Source organism: Halichoerus grypus, chromosome 2 (genome assembly GCF_964656455.1).
Source record: "Halichoerus grypus chromosome 2, mHalGry1.hap1.1, whole genome shotgun sequence".
NCBI lineage: Eukaryota > Metazoa > Chordata > Mammalia > Carnivora > Phocidae > Halichoerus > Halichoerus grypus.
In genome coordinates, this window is record NC_135713.1 from 75,995,844 (window position 1) to 76,023,396 (window position 27,553).

Consider the following 27,553-nt stretch of genomic DNA (forward strand, 5'->3'; position numbering starts at 1 on the left):
AATTAAGATAACATTACTTCTCTAAGTTAAATGCTACAAATGCTACTTCAAATACTAAATGAGGAATTTTGCCTCTATCTTAAAATCCAGTAACATGTGAAGACAGTAACTGGAAGAATATTCATCTGCAACATAAGCCTTGGCCAGCAAAACACTGATGGATAAACAGTGCACAATCAGTGTTTGTTAACTAAATGATGCTAAGCACAGTTTGATTATTCCTTTTTTTTTTTTTTTTTCTAAAATGACTTTCCATTTGGGTTCTTTGTTACTAATCACACAATCAGAAGGGTACTTTTCACGATGGTCTTGCCTTTGTCATATTAATAATTCATTCAAATAAATTCCTATAACTGGCTCTACCCTTCATTCTTTTAGGCATTTGTGACACTTACTACTTAACCATAAGAGTGGATGGATGTGATAATAGTAAATAGAAAGCCGATCCCAATTTAGTAAAACTCTGAAGCTACAGTCATTAACTCAAAAATGCACTTGTCAGAGGGGCGCCTGGGTGGCTCAGTTGGTTAAGCGACTGCCTTCGGCTCAGGTTATGATCCTGGAGTCCCTGGATCGAGTCCCACATCGGGCTCCCTGCTCGGCAGGGGGTCTGCTTCTCCCTCTGACCCTAACCCCTCTCATGCTCTCTGTCTCTCATTCTCTCTCTCTCAAATAAATAAATAAAATCTTAAAAAAAAAAAAAAAATGCACTTGTCAGAAATCAGACTTCAACGAGACAAGTTTCTTCATATTTTACATATATGTATCTTGACATTAAGATAAATCTACATAAAAGCAATCCACACCAACTATAGTGTTTCAGAGAAATTCTAGAAGCATAGAAGGTGCTATTCATCTTTTTTTTTTTTTTTTTGAGTTTTAACCATTTAATCATACTCTCTGGTTATTTTTTTTTTTTTTTTATGCTTAAGAAAATCAGTAATTTTATCAGGTAACTTAGTGTTTTTTTTTTAATTATGTTATATTAATCACCATACATTATGTCATTAGTTTTTGATGTAGTGTTCCATGATTCATTGTTTGCGTATAACACCCAGTGCTCCATTCAGTACATGCCCTCTTTAATACCCATCACCAGGCTAACCCATCCCCTCACCCCCCTCCCCTCTAGAACCCTCTGTTTCTCTGAGTCCATAGTCTCTCATGGTTCGTCTCCCCCTCCGATTCCCCCCCCCCTTCATTTTTCCCTTCCTACTACCTTCTTCTTTTTTTTTTAAACATATAATGTATTATTTGTTTCAGAGGTACAGGTCTGTGATTCAACAGTCTTACACAATTCACAGCACTCACCATAGAAGGTGCTATTCATCTTATTCTTAGAGCAACAAACTAAAATGTGACCAAAAGGATCCAGATTCCTGGTACTGAACTAACAGAATTCTATACCCAACAGTATCTGTAAAATGACTTTCTAGGACTCATCCCATAGAAAGTTTGTAATCAATAGACTTAGAATTGATACATTCCAGAAGGTAAACTATGTAAGTGGTTAATCCACTTACATTTGTTTAGAAAGAGTGTGTGCGCGCCTGTATGTTTGTAAAATAATGGGTATATAAAATGATCATATAAGACAAAGGGATATGAAGAAGAAGAAGTCCAGAAAGACAAAGTAAAATCCTGCTGTTTAGAATTTGCATATTGTAGGCATGTATTAATTAATTAATTTATTATTATTATTTTTTATTTCCTGGATTCTTGTGTGTGTCCCCTGGTAGAGATCTTCCTTTTGGGTGTACTGGGATGCTGGCTTGGTAAGACTAACTCCAACTGCCAGTGAAGCTTCCGGCATGAACGCAGAAAGAGAGAAAGGAATGGTGGGGGACTCAAAAGTTTCCAAAAATGTGAGCAAACAAATGACTGTAATTATCTAATGGACATCATAATTCTCCTATGCAAATATAATTACTTCACTCTGTGCCTGATGTTGCTATCTTACAGAGCATAGGGCCTTAAAATCTTACCATGGAATTCTCAAGTGTATTAATATTTTTGTTGTATTTATACACAAATACTAATTTAAATCATTAATTTCCTTCTGGACTCCCCTGATCCTGCTTTCTTGGCTTCTGGTTGTTCTTCTTTACCTGATCATTCGTGTTTAACTTTCTTCAAGATACAGCTCAATCTGAAACCACATGTTTTTTCCCTAACCCATTAGATTTTCTCCTTCCCTATTATGGACTGTTGCTAAATTTATCTTTGTTAAGTCTACAAACACCAACAGGATATGTCCTATATTTTGCCCTCTTTAATATTCCATGCAACTCTGGGAACTATGTATCTAATATCATATTTGATGACTTAATGACCAATTTCCTGCCCTTACCCACTGTTTATCTTGCAGAGATATTTTTATAATTTAGAATGGATTATTTAGACTTCTAAATTGTGATGATCTAGTAATAAATAGCAATAGATAATTTTGTTTCAATTTGCTTTATCTGTATGTGGAAGATTTTGAGATTTTCTCCTTATGTTTGTAAGGCCCCTGATTTTTTTTCCTCTCTAAATTGCTCATATCCCTTGCCAACTTCTTTTGTGATATTTCTACTTTTCATGTTAAATCACAAGAGTTTTTTAGATGTTCTCTGTATTATTCCACCATCAGTTTTAAGCATTGCAAGTGTCTTTTTTCAGCCTATTTTTATAAAGCTTGTCTATACTCATTACAACAAATCCAAACAATAGAACACTGTGAGTAGAAGTAATTGCCTCTTCCCGAATACTTACGGAAAAATAGGGCTATTTCCTGTTGGCTGTGGAATAATCAGCATATTACACATAGTCAGGCACAACATACGAAATCCTTATTACGTGTCTTGAATATATTAATGAACATTACAAGCAGAATCACATTTAGAGGCAGGCAAGAGTTTCCATGCCCTGGGCTCCGTGCTCTAGGACACTCACGATTGCTCTCTTTTACCTTCCTGAGGTGAGGGGCCTATGGGACCAAATTAACAAGTGGACCTGAGCCTGAGGTCCCCTTCTACACCATATTCTAAGCATCTCTGGTCTTTCTGGCTCATATTGAATGAAGACAGGTTGGGTCACAGATGAGGGCATATCTATTTTTGAGTGGTGGCCACATAGAGGGATTTGGGTAAAGCTTGAATGTGAGGCCCTCAGAGTGCAAATGGAGCTGGGAGAGTAAAGGAAAGGGTGTAAGCCTGGGCTCTGCTGTCACTGTGGAGATGCTAAAGTGCTGTTTCTAGGAACTGCAAGCTTTCAGAAAGTTTTCCAGCAAAAACAAACAGACAAAAATCTAATGCATAGTCCCTCACCTTGCAGTGCCGTGTCCCTGTAGTGCATGCAACTGGCAGAGCTTAACAGGGACATAACTGTCAAAGGAGAAAAGTAATTTACAGAATCAAATCTCCAGCATCACAAAAAGGACAGACTAGGATTGTTTGAAACTGAAAGGTAAGAATTTAATAAATGACACAACATGCTAAGGAACTAGAGTAACAGCTACAACAATGATGAAGAAAGAGGAACAAAGTTAGAAGACTTAAGTGGTTAAAAAGAAAACCACAGGTTTGGGGCGCCTGGGTGGCTCAGTCGGTTAAGCGGCTGCCTTCGGCTCAGGTCATGATCCCAGGGTCCTGGGATCAAGTCCCACGTCGGGCTCCTTCCTCAGCGGGGAGCCTGCTTCTCCCTCTCCCTCTGCTTGGCACTCCACCTGCTTGTGCTCTCCCTCTATCTGTATCAAATAAATAAATAAAATCTTTAAAAAAAAAAAAGAAAACCACAGGTGCAAAGTGGAGTCAGTCATGCTAGGCCAGGTTACCAAATGAGGGTTTAATACTTAACCTAATTATAGTTTTGATCTTCCTCAGAAATAGAGTCTTAACTGGTCAGTCAGGGTTTTTGCACTCAGTACCAGTAAGGCAATCTGTCACACAGGCCCTCTCCGTGCCCCAAAGGAAGATGAGGTAATCCACCTAATAAGACCCTTTTGCAAAATGAGATAACCCACCTAATAAGACCCTTTGTCCCCAAAGAAAGGTTGGCTCACATGAAATGATTATTTTTTTCTGCCTAGGACTTCTTTGTCAGGCCTTCAAAAATCTTTTCCTTTGCCATTCCCCTCTACTTGTTAGATGGGATGCTGCCCAATTCATGAATTGATTCATAAAGCCAATTAGATCTTTAAAATTTACTCAGTTGAATTTTTGTTATTTAATAAAGCTAACTGATTAAAAGATTTATTATAAAGCTACCTAATCAAGGAGGTATGATAGTGGCATAAGCCTATTTTGAAAAACTGAACAGTAGAGAGAGTCCAGAAATAAAAAATATAATACATTGTTTGAACAAATGTATGGAAAAAGTTGAATCTCAGCCCCTACCTCACACCTTACATCAAAAGTAATTTAAGATGGATTATACATCTGATTTTTAAAATTAAAAAAGTAAATAAAGCCTCCAGAAGCAAGCAAAGAAAAATATTTTCCAGAGGTTGGAACAGGCAAATATTTCTTAAAAGATGATAAAAAAGCACTGGCTACAAAATTAAAAAGATAATAATATACTGGATTTCATCAAATTTAAAACTCCTACTCATCAAAAGGCAAATCACAGACTGCAAAATTTTCACAATATAAATATCTAACAAAGGATTATTATTCATAATATACAATGAAACCTTACAAGTAAACAAAGGAACAACAAAGAAAACAACAGTTTAAAAATGGCGAAGAAGAGATAGTTCAGACAATTCACAACTTAAAATAGAAATGGCCAATAAATACACAAAAAATTGCTCAAGAATATTAGTTGTAAGGGAAATATTAATGAAAACCCCAAAGTGATACATTTCATACCCATTTGATTGGCTAAAATTGAAAAGACTGACAATTAGAAGCATTAAACCCAACTACCTCTTCTTTGTTCCTATCCCGAATAATAAGAATATTTTTGCTTCAGGGGCACGTGGGTAGCTCAGTCGGTGAAGCGTGAGACCCTTGATTTCAGCTCAGGTCATGATCTCAGGGTTGTAAGATTGAGCCAGCATCGGGCTCCATGCTGAGCATGCAGTCTGCTTGAGATTCTCTCTCCCACTCTCCCTTTGACCCTCCCCCCAGTCACACTCTCTTTCTCTCAAAAAGAAATTTTTGCTTCATATACAAAGCATTTTCTTATTGCTGATGATACTATTCAAAAGCAATTGAATGCTATAAAAGAACTGTTACACATTAAGATATTTAATATTTTTATCTAAATATAAGTGATGAATGAGATTTTTAAAGCAAGAATAAAGTGAATATTTGAACTGCTTACTGTACTAGTCTTATTCCAAATTCATCTAGCTTCATTCTTAGGTAAATATCTCAGACTGAGATCTGATAATCAAGAACATGCAGATCCTAGTTAGTAGCTTAAAAAGAGGGTGTTGAGTCATCAAAGGAGCAGGAAGCAACTTTAAAGAAGATAACAATCTAGTGAATCAATGATTACCAGAAAATCTCCCAATAATTATTTCCTTCAGATGAGTTTTCATCTCCCAAGATGAGTTTCTCTCATGGAAAGACAAGTGTCTTCTCCCCAAGCCCCACTTTCACTCCCAGCCAACGGCACAGGATTAAACCCATCTCACGCTCAAGAACAAAGTGCACACACACCTACCAGATATTTACGGAAGTGCAACGGACTTGAGAAGTTAAACACTAGATATTCTTTTCTCATTCTCATTTCTTCTTTCAAATACCCCTAGCCAGGCCCCAAGCTCAGGAAAGAAAGCGTGGAAAACATACCATTGAATGAGAATCCCAGTTAACTTCAGTAATTTATACCACTCTCTGTCATAACCCCCCACAATACTTAAAAGCATCTGCTATACAGAAAAAATCTCTAGTGGAGTGTCCATATGCAAAGACATCTAAAAGCTCAAAAGGAACACGTATGAATTATTAAGGCAACAATTGCAGCACATAAAGATCTGTAGATACTAACAGCTTATAGTTTATCTAAAAGCATTTAACAATAAGATGCCCCTATTGAAAGCTGGCGGCAAAATCATAGTCCCTGGGAATTTCCTCTGATTTAATTTATGGAAACTTCAGTATTTCCTAAAATGATATAATTATTTTTAAGGAGCTTAATTGTTTTTTAAAGATTTTAAAAGTTGGAAAAGGCACAGAATCAAAGCAGACTTATGTATATCTGTATTTAGGAGGGGAAGCATGATGAAGGGTAAGAGAGTTCAAAGGCATAGTGATCACGATTTAATGAAGTTAAAATTTATTATTATTTTTTCATATTTATAAAAATCATATGACTATGTCTTTGAAGAGTGCTATGCAAATGAAGGAGTTTGGTGAAAAACTGTCGTGGTAAACCTTCTATGGATGTTAGCTTCTTGTGACTTCCTTTGGTTGAATACTTAATGTCATGTCTTGCTTCAAGCAGAAAGAAAAAGAAAAACCTTCTTGAAAGATATAGAGGAATACACAGCACATGTATGTGCTTAAGACATTTATTCATCTTCCAAAAAATAAGCCAAAAGGGGTTTGCATAAATATATGTCATGCTGAGATAAGAGGAAAATATATTTAAAACTTTGCAAATAAATTAAGGATATTTTTGGGTCTTTATTTTCATTATGAACTAACCAAAACAACATATGTTTAATGATGAGTAAACAACAGATTGCACTACATTTCTAAGAAGTGAATTTCTTCCGAAAAACTGAAATCTTGTGTCTCCTAATTACCACCAATAATTATGCTTGAGGTAAACCTTATAAGCTGTGATATTAACATTGAATAAATAGGTAGCTCTCATTTATTTGGAAGTGATTGAAAACACCCTTTTTAGAAACATATATGTGTTTACTGCCTCTAAATATCTTTCCCAAATAAAGGTCAGATGAGTATTCTCTATTTTAGCATCACTAAATGTACCTTTTTTTTTTTTAATCAATCTCTGTGTATTTGGCTCACCCAGGCAAAAAATACCCCTGTATTGGTCACTGCCATTAATATGCAAAATTAATGGATATACATTTAAACTGTTAACATATATTGTGCATATAAAATGGCAAGCATGAGCAAAATGATTTTATAAATATTATTTATCATTTTAAACTCTTAACACTCTGGCACAAAAAGGTGTTTATTGATGGATAACATGATGCCTATCTTTTTGGAAAATGAGAAAATCTAACCAGACTACCCAGATTTAGGTCCACAGTAGATGACTGCTGGGCCCTCTTTTAGGTCTTTGTTTCTCTACATTAAAGAGGCTAAGGTGGCTTCACTGCTCACCAAAAAGGTTTGCTTCTCTTTTCATAGTTTATAATTGTCACCTGGCAGTGTTCACCAGCTGGGGACTGTATTTTGCAGCCCTGCTTACATCTGGATGTGGCTATATGAATTATTCTCTAAAGGAAATGTGATCACAAGTGAAATATGTAACTTCTAGAGAAAAATGGTTAAAAAGTGGAAATATCTTCTCCACCTCTTTTCTCCCAAATGCCAGCTGGATTCAGAAGAATCCAAAGCCTTAATAGAGATTCAAAGCTGAAGATACTGTACCCTTATATCATCAGTTGGAATAAAGTCAGTAATGAAACACAACACGTGCACTGGAGTATTAGCAGAGGAAGAGTTTTTAAAATTCTATTTTATTCTATACCCATTTTGTTGATGAATGAACTAAAGCTCAGAGTTTAAGAAAGCTTCTCAAGGACACACCTAGGCAGAGGTAAAGCTGGATCAAATCCAGATCTGTATTATTTCCTGCATTAATTTTTCATTGTTGCTGTTAACAAATTGCTATAATATTAGTGGCTCAAAACAACACAAATTAAGTTATAGTTCTGTGAAGTCCTGCATGGGTCTCACAGGACTAAAATCACTGTGTTGATAGGGCTGTGTTACTTTCTAGAGGAGAAACTGCTTCCTCGCCTTTTTCAGGTCAGAGAGGCTGCCCATACACCTTGATCTTCCTCCATTTCCAAAGCCAACATACCATTTTTTTCCTCCATAGTCACATCTCCCTCTGACTCTATTTTGCTTTTCTCTTCAATTTGCAAGAACCCTTCTGATGGCAATTTCCCCATTTTGATGTCAGGCAATTAGCAACCTTAATTCTATCTGTAATCTTGAATCCCCCTTTTGCCAGGTTAACTGAACATATTCCTAGGTCCCTGGGGTTGGGATGTGGACATCTTGGGGTAGGGGGTGGGGAATTATTCTGTCTACCGCACTTCTCAAACCATACTCTTCACCATTATACAGAGTGCTTCATGACCTGGACCATATGTGGTGATGGTGCCACTTATGAAATGATCCCAAGGAATTTTCAAGATAAGATGCTAGAAAATATAATAGTCATTTCTTGATTGTAAGTTATCTTCGAATAGCTTTCAGCCATTTCTGCATACCTTTTCTGTTGGAAACCTTCTTTCACAAACCAAATATTTTTTTTCTCCTCATGAGTCTAAAAAAATAGGAGGAAGGAAAGATGCTCATATAGTCCTCCACAGCAGGTAGATTACAGCTCAATTTTCAGCATCAATAAAGTGTTATTTCTAAGGAAAGAATCATCAGGACTTCATTTTTCTCATGTTCATTTCTAGAGTATTCATGTAGGCACTCTCCTACCAAGTAGTTCAAGTAAATATAAACATAACCAGTAGGCAGACCTATATAAATAAAAACAGAGAAGTCCAAATGATAGAAAGATGTGCACAAAGGGAATATAAGTTTTTATGGTGCTGCCATATGAAGGTAAAGGGATAGGATTTGTGAAAATAGAGTGTGCTATCAAAAAAGAATCAAGATGTCTTAATAAAAGAAAATAGGAGTAGCTCTGCTTTAATTTTACATTAACTATACATGTAAGAAGATTTTAGGTTTTAAGAAACAAATTGTCAAATGAAGTATAATAGGAGATTGAGATCTGAACATTCAGAAATCATTCAGCCAATTCAAATTCCTAAGTCTTATGTATATGTTTATTGCACCCTCGATGATTGCCATACATAAGATTAAGTTTTATATGGATATGTTGAATTGAGGGAGGAGCAGTATTTGTCATGCAAGGGCACACCTAAACTTGGAACTAGTTCTCTCATGGTGTGGGTAAGTGGACCTGTAATGTCTACAAGCACGTTTATATGAACTAGCTATATGACCTTGAATCACCACTTGACTTCTCTGTTCTCTGTTCCCTATGTGTAAATGTAGGTTTGGACATCAGCAGTTTTCAAACATGAGCATGCCTCAACATCAACAAGAGAGCTTCTTAGAAACTGGAACGCTGGTCCCCAGTCTCAGAATTTCTAACTGAGTAGGTCTGGAGTGGGACTCAAAAATTTACATACTAAACAATTCTCAGGTGATGCCATTCCTGCAAACCCGGGGCCATACTTTGAGAATCATGGGAATAAATTAATAATAGTTCTTTTAGCAGTCGGTAAAGTGTATCTGAGTCACTGCACATGCATTATCCTCCCCACTCATTCTTTCCCTTCTTTGCTCTCTCAAGTGATTCTTGTGGTCCTTCACACCCTGCTAAGAATTAGTGGGTTATGCGATCATTTCAACCTGGTAACTCTTTAAATCTGTGTCAACAATGAAATCGTATGTAGAAAATATGTCCAAAAGAATGAAAGGATGCAAGAATGGCAGGAAAGAGGGAAGGAAGAGGAATTCCATTTGTACTGGGTTGTTACCATGCGCCTCGAACTGTGATAAATGCTAAAGAAGATAGAAGAAAAATATAAGAATTATAAGGATCCTGGTGTGAAAAGTGTACTAATACGTGGCTCAAGGCCATAAGAAGAACAAATGTAAGGCTGTGATGGAAAAAGAAGAGAAGAAACCCGATCTTGTAGTAATTGAGAAATGGAGTTAATTGTATTTCCAAAATAACCTGTATGACAAGCAAGGGTTATTTGCTAAACTCTGGAAGTTCCAAATTGAAACTGTGAACTAAAGTTTCAAATGGAAATGAGTTGGGCCGAGTATACAAAGCATCTCAGAAACCACTTAAATTGCACTATATAAATGACAATAATCATCAGGATAAGAATACTGCAAATGACACACACAGTTAGAATCGCTGTAAAGACTCATCCTGATTTCAAAAGATGTGGTCTCTATGGCAGCTCCTTGACAATGGTGCATCTGCAATGCATTGCCCCTGCGAGGTGAGAATTACCATGGAGTACAAAGTGGTCTGCTGTCATCAGAATTTGTGATTGCTTATAGTCTCTGAAGCATCTCGTGTTGGAGAGAGCCAAAGATCCCGAGCTGCTACAGCTCATAAAAGTCAGAAATAGCAAAATATGTTTCCAATTAATGAGTCACGAATAGGAAAAAAAAAAAAAAAAAAACTGCTGCATTTCTTTAGATGGCAAAATCCTTGGCTTTTCATGCTATGTAGCCAAAAAGGAAATAATGACAATGTTTCAAACAAGATGAACTCCATATGATAATGCAGCCTAATGAATCTTACAAGCAAGACTTTTGAAGAATTGTCAAGATTGCCATGGCAGCTCCTCATTAGTGCCTTTCTGTGGTTACCAAGTAATTCCAGTAACAAAATGCCCTGCTCAAGACGCAGGCTAAGGCAAATGAAAGCATGTGAACTTCTTCACTCTTAAATTACAAGTTTGAAAAAATCTATTTGGGTAGGGCCCTGGGAAGAAAGGACGACGCTGCATACATCAGGCAGTTTGCCAGGTACTTAAATTCCACGGTGGCACATTCTAGACGGTTTCCTCCAACCACATCTGCATCCCTGACTATAAATGTTATGAGGAAAAAAAAAAAAAAAAGAACTGGGAATCAACTGGGAATCAACTCACTACACTCTTTTTAACCTGTTAGCTGTGGAAATCAAGTGATAAAAATTCACAAAAACTGTACATTTTTTTCATTGTCTACAATTGTCTAGTAATTATCTAATATGAAAACAATTAATGCAACACTTAAAATAACCTGACAGGTATCATTTGAAGGAGTTCAATGGTTGGACGTAAACATCCAAGGGCTTGATTTAAATCATTAGTAAGGCACACGGTCTCGTTTGTTTTCCTCCAGTAATCTTATAACAGAAGATTTGTGAATGGAGTACACCATGAAGGTTGACTTAAATCCTCCTGTGAAAGAAAAGGAGATGGAATGTACCTAGCAAAATTTATACTCAGACAGTAATGTAATATTAATACTTAATTTCAATAGTTAGCTTCTTTGGGGATTCCTTTTATGACCTCCCTTGTTTCTGGAATTTAACAAGGGTCAGACCCATGCACAGGTGAAACACACTCATGTTTTCCACCCTGCTTATCTTATCGATATCTATAAGCTACTTGCAAGTGGTATCCTTCTATGCCCCTGACCTTGTCGCTGTGGTCCTCTGGGAAGTGCTCCTTTGCCACCAGAGCTTACCCCTGCACCGTACTGCATACACCTGCGGACAGCTTTCCCATCTTGGACATAACAGATTTGCATATTTACTATGGTAGTTCTCCAGCAGGTAGCAATACATGTTCTTATTCTTCCCAAACCAATATACTAGCAGAGTTTTCTGACAGAAAGAGTTAAAGTCTCCTTTGGAAATGGTGATTAATTTAATAAATTCACCATAGAGGTTAAAAGTAGCTCTGATTTCTTCCCTAGGATGTTCTCCAAATTGAAAAACCCTAGATTGTTGAGGCGCCTGGGTGGCTCAGTTGTTAAGCATCTGCCTTTGTCTCAGGTCATGATCCCAGGGTCCTGGGATCGAGCCCCACTCAGCAGGAAGCCTACTACTCCCTCTGCCCCTCCACTTCTTATGTTCCCTCTCTCGCTGTCTCTCTCTCTGTCAAATAAACAAATAAAATCTTCTAAAAAGAAAAACCCTGGATTGTTAATCAAAGCTTGTGTGTCATTGCTGGGCCCAGAGCGTCCTCCTGAAGAAAGTCTGAAATGTGTCACTTTCTTGAAATCTGTGTCACCTGACCTAATTTCTGCATCTTGAATTTTATAGACTCTTTCATACACGTGGCTCATTTTGCTGTGGTCAAGCTCACTCTCCGTAGAAATGAGGCATGGTCTTTGGAGCTTGGGTGGCAGGAGACATCAGTGGATCTCCATCTCTCCACACCTCGGCAAGGGACCCAGACGCACAGGCGTTGCGTTTGGTCTCCCTCATCCGCTCTCACTGCATACATCCATGCATTCACAGAGGAGCTCTGCAAGGGCTTGAATCCCAGTTTAGGCTCAACTGATAATCAACTCACTGCACTCTTTTTAACCTGCTAGCTTAATTGCTTTTAGTTTTTTCCTTTCTGACCTCAATTATCCTTTGTCTTTGCTTGTATGAGGATCTCAATTTGCAGTCATTATTTTTCAATATATCCTCTCTTCTTGCCCAGGATCCTCCTGTTAAGACTAATATTTTACAAATCCAGGTATTCATTTCTAATATAACGTTCCTTAAAATAAAAAAAAAATCAAAGATATTTGGAAATAAGAGTTTTCTCTTTTTTGAGCAGTAAAGAGGAGGAGCAGCAATGTCTCTAGAAGACAAAACCAAGGAAAACACATCTGATTCTCTTATGGGAAAGGAAATTAACTGGTATGAAACAAATAAATGAGAAACAAAAAACCTCTTTGTCTACTCTTCGGCAGTTTAACAAGAGTAAGGTGAGTTCTGAACACAAAGATAAGGCAGAATGGATTTTTTTCAAATATGAACTGGAGTATTAAAAATATTTTACTTCATATTGATAATATGGCCCAACTGACTACAGAAGATTACCAAGAAAGATAACAGCAAATATTAAACATGTGGTTTTCTTGCTCTAATATAAAGTAAAATAATGCAAAGTATTATATATTAAAGTTCTGTATCATTATTCTAAGTTTACATAAATTCCCAAATTATAGTTATAACTATTTATATAATTATTATATGTAAAATCATAAAACTAGTATCAGTGGTTTAGTTTTAACAGTTATAGAAATGGAAGATTTTTTAATGTATTAGAACCATATTATGCAGAGTATTTGGTGTAATAAATTATTATACAGTGATTATCATTTTAGGATTTTCCTTCAATAAAATCTAAGCAGGTTTCCAACTTTAAAGATAAGTCAATAAGCTTTGAGATTCATATTTTGTATCATATTATTTAAATAAACTAGGTAATTTGTATAATTTGTAACATATTTAACTCAGACTATTTATAGATCACTAGGTTAAATTCACAAACATATCTCCTGATGGATATATATGCAGTAGGTGGATATGTGAATGGCTTTATAGGGAGAAAAAAAACTGCACCCATAGGGAAAGAAGTAATCATAAGGATTTTATTTTTAAAAATGTCATTTAAAAGGCCTTCAATCTCTCCAAATCTTGGTATGAAATTGGATGGGAAAGTAGTTCATACTACAATAATTCAAAAATCAAAAACCACTTAGATTGATAAATGAAAATGAAAGAAATCATTCAATAGAAATTACTTTTTTCAATTGAATTCAGAATGGGCAACCTAGCAAAATTACAGAAGCCATTTAAAACAAGAAGCTTACAAGATCAGGTAGATAATAAGAAAGGAAATCAGGAGATCTAGGTAAGCTTCTCAGTCAGAGAAAGTTAAATGCCGTCCAAAAGAATCCCTAATTGTAACCCACGTGACACCAAAACACACACACACACACACACACACACACACACACATACATACACACGGCTACAGTTTAAGACAATCCCATTTGCTGTGTCTTCCTATACACTTTTCTTCCCAAATAATCTGATTGACCCTTCTTTGTAATTAAAATGGGGAACTAATCTGGAAACTTGTAAAATCTTCTTTGATGTTATTGTAGATTGTCCATGATCTCATTTTTTAAAAAAAAGGCAAAATTAAAAATATATGTATTTCTGGTGATGGCAAGATGGCGGAGGAGTAGGAGACCTGGATTTCGTCTCCTCTCAGGAATTCAGCTGGATAGGGATCAAACCATTCTGAACACCTACAAACTCAACAGGAGATCAAAGAAAAGAAGAGCAACAACTCTCTGAACAGAAAAGCGACCACTTTCTGGAAGTCATATTCTATCCCTTCATAGTAGTTACCCGTATTTTGGGCATATATATATAAGTTGTTTTCTCTTTAAAATCTTGAGATAGTTTCTTCTAACAGATCAAAATATACTCTAAATCTCTAGTGTATGGTTTTTTTCTACTCCCTTGCCTGATCACATTCTCTCCCTTTTTTCTTTCTTTTTTTTTTTTTTTTTTTATTTTTTAATCCTCTTCTTTCTTTTTTCAAACAACTTATCAAATCCTTTTTTAAAATTTTTTATAATTTCCATCTTTACAGTCATATTCCATCCCTTCATCATATCAACCCTTATTTTTGTACATATATAAGTTTTTCTTTCTTTAAAATTTTTCTTTCTTTAAAATTTCTTTAAAATTTTCTTTCTTTAAAATTTCTTTAAAATTTATTTCTTTAAAAATAAAAGGGACTTTCTTTTAACAGACCAAAATACACCCAAAATCTAGTGTGTGGCACTGATCTATAATCCAGCCTGATCATATTTGATCACATTCTGTTTTTGTTTTGTTTTGTTTTGTTCTGCTTTTGTTTGTTTTTATCTTTATCTTTTTCTTTTTTCTTTTTTTCTTTCCTTTTCTTTTTTCTCTCTTTCCCTTTCTTTTCCCACTGCTTCAGGTCTCTTCTGATTTGTTTAGAGTATATTTTCTGGGGACGTTGTTACCCTGCTAGCATTTTGTTCTCTCATTAATCTATTCTCCTCTGCACAAAATGACAAGACGGAAAAAATCACCTCAACAAAAAGAACAAGAGGTAGTACCGACTGCCAGGGACCTACTCAATACGGACATTAGTACGATGTCAGATCTAGAGTTCAGAATCATCACTTTAAAGATACTAGCTGGGCTTGAAAAAAACATGGAAGTTATTAGAGAAACCCTTTCTGGAGAAGTAAAAGAACTAAAATCGAACCAAGTAGAAATCAAAAAGGCTATTAATGAGGTGCAATCAAATATGGGGGCGCTAACTGCTAGGATAAATGAGGCAGAAGAAAGAATCAGTGAGATAGAAGACCAAATGATGGAAAATAAAGAAGCTGAGAAAAAGAGAGATAAACAACTACTGGATCACGAGGGCAGAATTCGAGAGATAAACGATACCATAAGACGAAACAACATTAGAATAATTGGGATCCCAGAAGAAGAAGAAAGAGAGAGAGGTGCAGAAGGTATAATGGAGCAAATTATAGCAGAGAACTTCCCTAATTTGGGGAAGGAAACAGGCATCAAAATCCAGGAAGCACAGAGAACCCCTCTCAAAATCAATAAAAATAGGTCAACACCCCGACATCTAATAGTAAAACTTACGAGTCTCAGAGACAAAGAGAAAATCCTGAAAGCAGCTCGGGAGAAGAGATATGTAACCTACAATGGTAGAAACATTAGATTGGCAACAGACTTATCCACAGAGACCTGGCAGGCCAGAAAGGACTGGCAGGACATATTCAGAGCACTAAATGAGAAAAATATGCAGCCAAGAATACTATATCCAGCTAGGCTGTCATTGAAAATAGAAGGAGAGATAAAAAGCTTCCAGGACAAACAAAAACTAAAGGAATTTGCAAACACGAAACCAGCCCTACAACAAATATTGAAAGGGGTCCTCTAAGCAAAGAGAGAGCCTAAAAGCAACATAGACCAGAAAGGAACACAAACAATATACAGTAACAGTCACTTTACAGGCAATACAATGGCACTGAACTCCTATCTTTCAATAGTTACCCTGAATGTAAATGGGCTAAATGCCCCAATCAAAAGACACAGGCTATCAGATTGGATTAAAAAACAAGACCCATCGATATGCTGTCTACAAGAGACTCATTTTAGACCCAAAGACACCCCCAGATTGAAAGTGAGGGGGTGGAAAACCATTTACCATGCTAATGGACACCAAAAGAAAGCTGGGGTGGCAATCCTTATATCAGACAAATTAGATTTTAAACCAAAGACTGTAATAAGAGATGAGGAAGGACACTATATCATACTTAAAGGGTCTATCCAACAAGAAGATCTAACAATTGTAAATATCTATGCCCCTAACATGGGAGCAGCCAATTATATAAGGCAATTAATAACAAAAGCAAAGAAACACATCGACAACAATACAATAATAGTGGGGGACTTTAACACCCCCCTCACTGAAATGGACAGATCGTCTAAGCAAAAGATCAACAAGGAAATAAAGACTTTAAATGACACACTGGACCAAATGGACTTCACAGACATATTCAGAACATTCCATCCCAAAGCAACAGAATACACATTCTTCTCTAGTGCCCATGGAACATTCTCCAGAATAGATCACATCCTAGGTCATAAATCAGGTCTCAACCGGTACCAGAAGATTGGGATCATCCCCTGCCTATTTTCAGACCACAATGCTTTGAAACTAGAACTCAATCACAAGAGGAAAGTCAGAAAGAACTCAAATACATGGAGGTTAAAGAGCATCCTACTGAAGAATGAATGGGTCAACCAGGAAATTAAAGAAGAATTAAAAAAATTCATGGAAACCAATGAAAATGAAAACACAACTATTCAAAATCTTTGGGATACAGCAAAGGCAGTCCTGAGAGGAAAGTATATAGCAATACAAGCCTTTCTCAAGAAACAAGAAAGGTCTCAAGTACACAACCTAACCCTACACCTAAAGGAGCTGGAGAAAGAACAGCAAATAAAGCCTAAACCCAGCAGGAGAAGAGAAATAATAAAGATCAGAGCAGAAATCAATGAAATAGAAACCAAAAGAACAGTAGAACAGATCAACGAAACTAGGAGCTGGTTCTTTGAAAGAATTAACAAGATTGATAAGCCCCTGGCCAGACTTATCAAAAAGAAAAGAGAAATGACCCAAATCAACAAAATCATGAATGAAAGAGGAGAAATCACAACCAACACCAAAGAAATACAAACAATTATAAGAACATGTTATGAGCAACTCTATGCCAACAAATTAGATAACCTGGAAGTAATGGACGCATTCCTAGAGATGTATCAACTACCAAAACTGAACCAGGAAGAAATAGAACACCTGAACAGACCTATAACCACTAAGGAAATAGAAGCAGTCATCAAAAATCTCCCAAAACACAAAAGCCCAGGGCCAGATGGCTTCCCAGGGGAATTCTACCAAACATTTCAAGAAGAATTAATACCTATCCTGCTGAAACTGTTCCAAAAAATAGAAATGGAAGGAAAACTTCCAAACTCATTTTATGAGGCCAGCATTACCTTGATCCCAAAACCAGACAAAGACCCCATCAAAAAGGAGAATTACAGACCAATATCCCTGATGAACATGGATGCAAAAATTCTCACCAAAATACTAGCCAATAGGATCCAACAGTACATTAAAAGGATTATTCACCACGACCAAGTCGGATTTATCCCTGGGCTGCAAGGTTGGTTCAACATCCGCAAATCAATCAACGTGATACAATACATTAACAAAAGAAAAAACAAGAATCACATGATCCTCTCAATAGATGCAGAAAAAGCATTTGACAAAGTACAGCATCCTTTCTTGATCAAAACTCTTCAGAGTATAGGGATAGAGGGTACATACCTCAATATCATAAAAGCCATCTATGAAAAACCTACAGCGAATATCATTCTCAATGGGGAAAAACTGAGAGCTTTCCCCCTAAGGTCAGGAACGCGGCAGGGATGTCCACTATCACCACTGCTATTCAACATAGTATTGGAAGTCCTAGCCACAGCAATCAGACAACAAAAAGAAATCAAAGGCATCCAAATTGGCAAAGAAGAAGTCAAACTCTCACTCTTTGCAGATGATATGATACTTTATGTGGAAAATCCCAAAGACTCCACCCCAAAACTGCTAGAACTCATACAGGAATTCAGTCAAGTGGCAGGATATAAAATCAATGCACAGAAGTCAGTGGCATTCCTATACACCAACAACAAGTCAGAAGAAAGAGAAATTAAGGAGTCGATCCCATTTACAATTGCACCCAAAACCATAAGATACCTAGGAATAAATCTAACCAAAGAGGCAAAGGATCTGTACTCAGAAAACTATAAAATACTCATGAAAGAAATTGAGGAAGACACAAAGAAATGGAAAAACGTTCCATGCTCATGGATTGGAAGAACAAATATTGTGAAGATGTCAATCCTACCTAGAGCAATCTACACATTCAATGCAATCCCCATCAAAATACCATCCACTTTCTTCAAAGAAATGGAACAAATAATCCTAAAATTTGTATGGAACCAGAAAAGACCCCGCATAGCCAGAGGAATGTTGAAAAAGAAAAGCGAAGCTGGCGGCATCACAATTCCAGACTTCCAGCTCTACTACAAAGCTGTCATCATCAAGACAGTATGGTACTGGCACAAAAACAGACACATAGATCAATGGAACAGAATAGAGAGCCCAGAAATGGACCCTCAACTCTATGGTCAACTAATCTTTGACAAAGCAGGAAAGAATGTCCAATGGAAAAAAGACAGTCTCTTCAACAAATGGTGTTGGGAAAATTGGACAGCCACATGCAGAAGAATGAAACTGGACCATTTCCTTACACCACACACAAAAATAGACTCCAAATGGTTGAAAGACCTCAATGTGAGACAGGAGTCCATCAAAATCCTAAAGGAGAACACAGGCAGCAACCTCTTCGACCTCAGCCGCAGCAACTTCTTCCTAGAAACATCGCCAAAGGCAAGGGAAGCAAGGGCAAAAATGAACTATTGGGACTTCATCAAGATAAAAAGCTTTTGCAAAGCAAAGGAAACAGTCAACAAAACCAAAAGACAACTGACAGAATGGGAGAAGATATTTGCAAATGACATGTCAGATAAAGGGCTAGTATCCAAAATCTATAAAGAACTCATCAAACTCAACACCAAAAGAACAAAGAATCCAATCAAGAAATGGGCAGAAGACATGAACAGACATTTTTCCAAAGAAGACATCCAAATGGCCAACAGACACATGAAAAAGTGTTCAATATCGCTCGGCATCAGGGAAATCCAAATCAAAACCTCAATGAGATACCACCTCACACCAGTCAGAATGGCTAAAATTAACAAGTCAGGAAATGACAGATGTTGGCGGGGATGCGGAGAAAGGGGAACCCTCCTACACTGTTGGTGGGGATGCAAGCTGGTGCAGCCACTCTGGAAAACAGTATGGAGGTTCCTCAAAAAGTTGAAAATAGAGCTACCATATGATCCAGCAATTGCACTACTGGGTATTTACCCCAAAGATACAAAAGTAGGGACCCGAAAGGCTACGTGCACCCCGATGTTTATAGCAGCAATGTCCACAATAGCCAAACTGTGGAAAGAGCCAAGATGTCCATCAACAGATGAATGGATAAAGAAGATGTGGTATATATATACAATGGAATATTATGCAGCCATCAAAAGGAATGAGATCTTGCCATTTGCAACGACGTGGATGGAACTGGAGGGTATTATGCTGAGCGAAATAAGTCAAACAGAGAAAGACATGTATCATATGACCTCATTGATATGAGGAATTCTTAATCTCAGGAAACAAACTGAGGGTTGCTGGAGTGGGGGGTGGGGTGGGAGGGATGGGGTGACTGGGTGATGGACACTGGGGAGGGTATGTGTTCTGGTAAGCGCTGTGAATTGTGCAGGACTGTTGAATCTGAGATCTGTACCTCTGAAACAAATAATGCAATATATGTTAAGAAAGAAAAAAAGAAGAAGAAGAATGTAGCAGGAGGGGAAGAATGAAGGGGGGGAAATCTGAGGGGGAGAAGAACCATGAGAGACGATGGACTCTGAAAAACAAACTGAGGGTTCTAGAGGGGAGGGGGTTGGGGGGATGGGTTAGCCTGGTGATGGGTATTGAGGAGGGCACGTTCTGCATGGAGCACTGGGTGTTATGCACAAACAATGAATCATGGAACACTATATCTAAAACTAATGATGTAATGTATGGGGATTAACATAACAATAAAAAAATTAAAAAAAAATATATGTATTTCTGTGATAATATTCAAATAGTTGAGTTTCTACTCCATAATAACATTTACCATGTTAAAAAGAAAATCTCTGTGTGGCTTTGGGAAGTTATGTGAGTTCTCTGGTACCAATCCCTTATTAATAAAATGAGATATTATGTGTTTTTATCTGAAAGAGGTAGCTGTGGACTAACACATTAAAGTCAATCAAATGTGCCAAGAGCTCTGGAGGGGAGTATGTCTGGCTATGAAATATTTAGTATGTGGGAGGCATCTGAGTTGTCATTTTTAATAAAGTTGTTGGCAAGAAATGCCAATCAGGAAGACTATCACTCTATTGCCTGTTGTTTTTGCCTGTGGTTTTATTTATTTATCTTTCATGGCAAATTGAGAAAATGCTTGAAAAATAAATCAAGCATGATTTAATTTCTAAATGTCTATTATTTTAGTCATCTAAAGGTGACATTTTTAATGTTTTTTCCATTATATGTCATGGGAATCGGGAACTCTCTCTTATGTATAGAGCAAGGATTTTACGGTTCTTATGGAATAAAATACAAAGAGCGTGAAGTAAATGACAAAACAGGAGCACAATGGAGGCATGTACACGTACAGTGTGGCCTAGCCAGCGCTCCATGAGGGGCCCCTGTCAGTGTACATGCTGGGTGACCAAAAGCAGTATTACAATGATCCCTGCTATTTCGTTAAAGCACATCTCAGAAACTACTAGCACACAAGTTGCAGCCAGACAACACATCAGACTTACGTGGTCTCCCGAGATGTCAGAACATTTCTGTATTAGCTGCAAATATTGAATAATTCAGATATTTCAGATACATGACTGCTTTTTTGATTTCATTCTTTTATGAGAAGACTGAGAAGGAGGAGAAAGAGAAGACATGCTAGTGTATTTGAAAAACATTATATCTTTAAGTGGGCAAGAATGGCCTAAGGCTAATTTATCAGTTGTCATTTATCATGATGCTTTTATTATCTTTCTCTCAACCAATCAGCATCACTTACATTATCTGCCTGCCCTCATTGGAATTGATGTCTATAACTCCCATATTAATAGCACCATGTAGAGATTAATGGAAAGATTAATAGAAAGCATAAATGAAGCTGGTTTTGATTAATTTACCTACATTTTATAATCTTCAGTTTCCTTATCTTTAAAATGGTGATAGTATCAACCATGAAAGGTATCGAGAAGATTAATTGGAAACATGTTTCTAGAAATAACAAAACAAAATTTTAAGAAATATTTTACCACTAGTATTTCTTACTAAGTTATAAGGACACAACAAAGAAGCAAATGGTTTGAATGATACTGGGAATATATATCACTCCATAAGCCTTTCAGATGAATCAAGACATCTTTGTATATCATAAAAGAGCAAGCTAAATAGGATTCCAAATCAGCTCTGTGAAATAAAAATTCTTAACATATTATTTGGTAATCTCACAAATAAAATAAAAATAGCTAGATATACACTTATATTTAATTTTAATAAGTCAAATCAAGACAATAGTAGGAAAAAAGTTTACAATATCCAATATTCCCTACAACTACGATAATGTCTTTCCAAGTCACAAATATACCTCTTCTCTTTCTTCTCTTTGTATCAATCTCCTTCATATCCGAAATACAGACAGCAGCATAACAGGTGTTGCAAGCTCAATCTCTGGCAAAGGTATAGAACACCATGGAATGGGACAGTCACTTTGAGATAACCTAGCAAAGTTGAATCTGAGAAAACTGAGATTCAGAAAGGTAAAATAATTGATCAGAGGTAGCACAGTTGATTAATAAAAGATCAGGAACTCTAATTTGGAAATCATAACGCCTAGGTCAGTAGGTTTTCCAAAAATAGTATGTTAGTTCCACCCACGCTTAATTATAAATATATATGCAATTTCTCAACTAAAGATTTAATCATATGTTATGGAATACTATCTTCATCACTAAAATTCAAACAGACATTAAGTATTCTGAAGAGCATAAAAATAACAAGCCACTTATTCCAGCAATTGTTATAGAATACTAATGGAACCAGAATGACCAAGAGGGAGTAAGCCGAGAATATTTACATCATTACAGGGGGCAATAAAAGAAGAGCATGATTTGTTGATCTTTGTTTTCCAGTTACTAAAATTGGGTCTTATTTTCAACAGATACATTTGAGAGCATTGGAGAGGAATGAAGTATATAAAAATAGAAGCTTCAGACTAGAAAACAAATTGGCAAAACATCTAATAGAAGAGGTGCATCCAAAATAAGCAAAGAAATCTTAAAACTCAACAATAAAAACAAATAAACCCACTATAAAATGTGCAAAAGATCTATAAAGACTGACTCAAGAAGACATATAGATGTAAAATAAGCATAGGAAAAGATGTTCAACATTGTCATTAGGAAAATGCAAATTAAAACAACGTGATATTACTACACATCTACTAGAATAGACAAAAATTAAAAATGGACAATACAATTTGCTGGAGAAGATATAGAGCAACTGGAACTCTCATTCATAGCGTGTTTCTCAGACGGTTCAAATACGAAATAGAGTTTACCATATGATCCAGCAATCCTACTCCTAAGTATTTACTTAACTCATTTGAAAATTTATGTTCACACAGAAGCCTGCAGGCCAATGTTTATACATACTTTATGTATAATCTCCCCAAACTGGAAGCAATCAAGGTGTTCTTCAACAGGTAAATAAATAGACAAACTAGAAAACCATACAATGGAGTACTTTTGAGCTATAATAAGATATCAGCTATGACACCATACCAAGATAAGGATAATTCATAAATGCTTATTTCTAAGTTAAAGAAGTCAGTCTGAAAAAACTACTGTATTGTTTTGTTTCACATCAGTTTCTGGAAAAGGGAAAACTACGGAGATAATAAACATACCAGTGGTTGCTGGGGCCTTGGAAGAAGGAAGAACTGAATAGACAAAGAATAGGAGACATATAAGGTGATGAAATTATTTTATGTGATTCTGTAATGGTGGGTACAAGCAACTGTGCATTTATCAAAAAATAAAGGAAGTTTACAGGACAAAAATAAACCTTAACATAAGAGAATTTAAAAATATATTTTAGGAAATTGGGAGTTCCTAGCGTTGAATGTGGACTATAACAAAAACAAACAAACAAACAATCCCCCCCCCCAAACCCTCTAACTGAATTATAAATGTATGAAATAACCTCACTCAAAAGGGTGGGGAAGTCATTGACATAAGATGCTCAGGAAATAAGTGGGGGCTATAAGAATAAAGGACTGTATCCTGCCTGATAAGGTTATTTTCCATGGAGTCAGAGGCTAACAATTTGGAAACTGCTATACATGGATAATGTAATTGAAACAATAAGCAAGTTAATTGCAGAGTGTAGAAGGCAGGTTTCTTAACCGTTGAAGTGGGAGGATGGAGACAGTCAATGGGAGAAGGCTAGACAGATCCACATGGTAATGTATTATGCATCTATAGGAGTTCATGTTCAGTTGAATACAGATATAGATGGATATACACACAGAGAGACAATTATGCACATGAGTGTATGCTTGAGTTAGTATCCATGTACTTCCTTATTCTGTCACCCAAGAACCTGGAAGTATCAACATGCTGACAACAATGATCACACTTATTACCCAGATCTTGGTTTCTAATATTATTCTCCAAAAAAGGGAACTGAAACACTTTGGAGCAATGACTGATTCTAGCACTGGAGGGCATGGCATATACAAGATGTGCCTTGAGTATCTTGTAATGCCAGAAAACAAAGAAATGCTCAAAAAGAAATAAACAATGATTATGTTGAAAAGAAAAACAGGGGCGCCTGGGTGGCTCAGTCGTTAAGCGTCTGCCTTTGGCTCTGGTCATGATCCCAGAGTCCTGGGATCGAGCCCTGCATCGGGCTCCCTGCTCAGCGGGAAGCCTGCTTCTACCTCTCCCACTCCCCCTGCTTGTGTTCCCTCTCTCGCTGTGTCTCTCTCTGTCAAATAAATAAATAAAATCTTTAAAAAAGAAAAAAAAGAAAAACAAACAAACAAACAAAAAACAAAAGCCACATAGAAACCAACTGTGAAAAGCTCCCAACGGGCAAGGCTGGACAAAATTCAGCAACAGATTTTTTAAAGGATAATTTAATTATAACTCAAAGTATAAAATAAATATCTATTAGTCCATAGTGATAAAAATAAATGATTAAATAAAATTTTAAAAGTTGACAAGAATAGAGGTGCCTGGGTGGCTTGGTGGGTTAAGCAATCTGACTTCAGCTTAGGTCATGAACTCCAGGTCCTGGGATCAAGCCCCACATCAGGGCCTCTGCTTAGCAGGGAGTCTGCTTTTTCCTCTCCCTCTACCCCTCCCCCTGCTTGTGCTCTGACTCTGTCTCAGATAAATCAATCAAATCTTTAAAAAAAAACATCAAAAAGAATAAACAAATCTCCCATCCTGAAGAATTCCAAGTAATTTATGCTGATACTTTACCCTCAAGGAGGGCAAGCATATCTCCCCAGTCCCTAAGTATAGGCTGTGCATAGTGACCTCCTTTCAAAAATATAGTATGGGATGGGGGAGGAAGAATAACTTTATAGTGAAGAAATATGGCAAACATGACTTTGGTTTGATGATCATGAAATCATCATCAGTAATGTCATATAGACAGCATTTACCCTTGATATGATGTTATGAGAATGGCATTTACCTCCATGGTCCCCCTACCAAAAACCCATAACCTCAATATCATCGAAGGAAATTTCAGACAAATCCCAACTGAGGAACACTGTACAAATTATTTGATAATCCTTAAGTCTGTCAAGGTCATCAAAGACAAAGGAAATCTGGGAAATTGCTATAGACAAGAGGAACCTAATTTGACATGACAACTAAACATAATGGGATATTTCAGTTGGGATATTGAAACAAACAAAAGATTAAATTTTTAAAAACCTAAAATAATCTGTATAAAGCATGAGCTTCAGTTAATAATAATGTGTCAATATCAGTTTTTTAACTGTGACAAATGTACCATACTAATATGTTACTAATAAGGGAAACTAGGAATAAGGGTAATGGGAACTCTGTATTACAACTCTTTCATAAATCTAAATTAATTTTAAAATTAAAACCTTATTTTAAAAACAAAAAAATAATAGAAATTACCAGTGAATCTGGAAATTCAATGAAAACCTCTTTGTGCTGGAAATACATTTATTTTTAATGCCTGGTTTAAACATTCATTGTTTAATGCCTAATTGATTACCCTGGTTTGAAAGCTGGATGGGGTTGGTTTGGATTGTGTGGATATATTACAAATGAAGAAGAAACAATGTAAAGGAGATCTGTGATGCCCTAATGATAAAACTCTATTCTACAAAAAGGCATAGAGTCAGTAAGCAGTAATTATAAGAAGGAAAAAGACTGAGGAGCTTATCAGAAATCATCTAAAATGTTAAAAACAACACTAATCACAAAGTTCATAAATACCAATTAAAGCCTGAAATCACCACAGTGCAGCATGTAGACTATGTCCTAGACTGGAAAAAAGGTTTTTATATATTATAGTTCAGTTAGCATTACATACTAGAAAGCATATGAGAATTACACTTACAAAAACATGTTATCTTTATTAACTTAGTGGATGATATGGCACTGAATCTGCCCACATTCCAGTCACTTTATTTCTAAATCTGTAAAATCAAATTAAATAATATAGAAAGAGTACTTTTTAAATAGTAAAATCTTAAATAAATGCTATTTTCTCTAATCTCCAAATACAAACCACCCAAGATCTTGCATTTGCAGGCAAATGATAGAGATAAAAGATCAGTTTGGTAAACATAGTATATTAACCAAAGTACTAAAAATTGGGTTGACTTAGGGGTCTGTGAACTGGTTTAAAGCTTCTTGAGTAAAAAGGTTCAGGGGTCTAGTGTTACAGTTCTACAGACAAAAATGCACATCAAAAAAATGGCTGAATTACTTGATACCAGGGTAAATTGCTACCAGCATAAAAACACAGTATCAATAGAAACTATGTGTTCTTAGCTCTGCAACTTTGCCCCTAACATTTATGTAATAGAATGTCCTTTCAATTTCTTTCTACCAATTTGTATCAACTGATACAAAATAAATAATAAATCTCTGTAAACTCCCAAACACTTAATGCTAGACAGTCCCCACTCTGCATGGTAGAAGGGGACCATAATAGTTACTGTGCAATTTATCATCTTAACAACTGTCCTGTGAACTTTAACTTTTTTTGTCAAAATTTTAAAAATCCTGTCAGTTACAAATACATAATAAAGTTTTAAAAATACACTAATATTTATTTAATGCACTGCATTTTACATTAGAAACAATGAGATTAAAGTGTTTTATTTCTTTTGATGTAGCAGTAGTTTAAACAGCGTTTACCTTCTAGTCATATGATCCAAAGAGAGAAAGAGCATCGTTCATATATCTTGGAAATTGTAACATGCCTTTCTAAATTTGATCAGTGGTAGCATTTTATCCCTTGCCCTTTCGGTGACATGAAATGCTTCCAGCATTCCCTTAGTGTATTTTTTTGGCCAGTGTCACTTCCTCTGAGACTTCTCCATCCTTTTCTTCACGACTGCTTTCCTCCTTTATGTCTCTAAGTTTGCCTTCACTCCGCCCTGTTGGCATTGTATCCAGAGGCTCCCAACAGCAGTGTCAACATTCCCACGATCAGCTATTTCTTCTCTAATTCCACTTCTGTTGATTCAAAGTTTACTTCAAGTGTTAACCACTTTTAACTTCTTTGCTACACTTTCATCTTTGTTGGCCAATTCAATAGCCCATTTCTTTAAAATATCACATGGGTTTATCACTAGGGACAAAGAATCAGTACAACTACATGCTAAGTATCTGTGCATAAATTGAGTATGTGTGTGGTGACCAATTTTCAATAGACTTTGAAAGAAGTGATGGGATTGGTATTGATCAGGAGGCAGATCTATGTTATTTGCATAGTGATTTATGGACTCAGGTAAGGCAGTCAAGTTTGTACTTCATATAATTACTCACAGTTAATATATCCTAGCAACTGAAATTTGACCCGTGTTGTTGGGAGACCAGTATTATTTAACTAATCTGTCCTAACTGAAATCTGTGTATATCATAACCATGCAAAAACAGTGACTATCAATAAAAGAATTAAGAAATTATAAAATAAATCCACTTTCAATGAACATTTTTACATATATATGTATACATATAATTTTTTTATGACAAAATTGTTTCAGTTTCTCAGCAAGTGGCCAATATATTAGAATAGTCATATATCTTTTCAACAATTAAAGAAATATTTGTTAAGCAATTGGAATAATGCTTGTGGGTGGAGAACAGAAAGAAAACTAATCTCTGCCCTCACAGTACTGACACTGCAGTGAAGAAAATAAGCAGTAATAAGATAAATAAGTTATGAAAACTAGCATAATAATAATAACAAAGGGGGGAATGAAGC

General features: G+C 36.2%; 1 long non-coding RNA gene across 2 annotated transcripts in view; it reads right to left on the reverse strand.

Annotated features, from left to right (window-relative positions):
* The window catches only part of LOC118546009 (uncharacterized), a 114,017-nt gene extending 87,478 nt beyond the window's left edge, over positions 1–26,539 (reverse strand). For both annotated transcript variants that reach the window (XR_013445326.1, XR_013445325.1), the window contains exon 1: positions 26,482–26,539. This is a non-coding gene — a long non-coding RNA (uncharacterized LOC118546009). The remainder of the gene's footprint in view (positions 1–26,481) is intronic.
* Between the last annotated feature and the right edge of the window lie 1,014 nt (positions 26,540–27,553).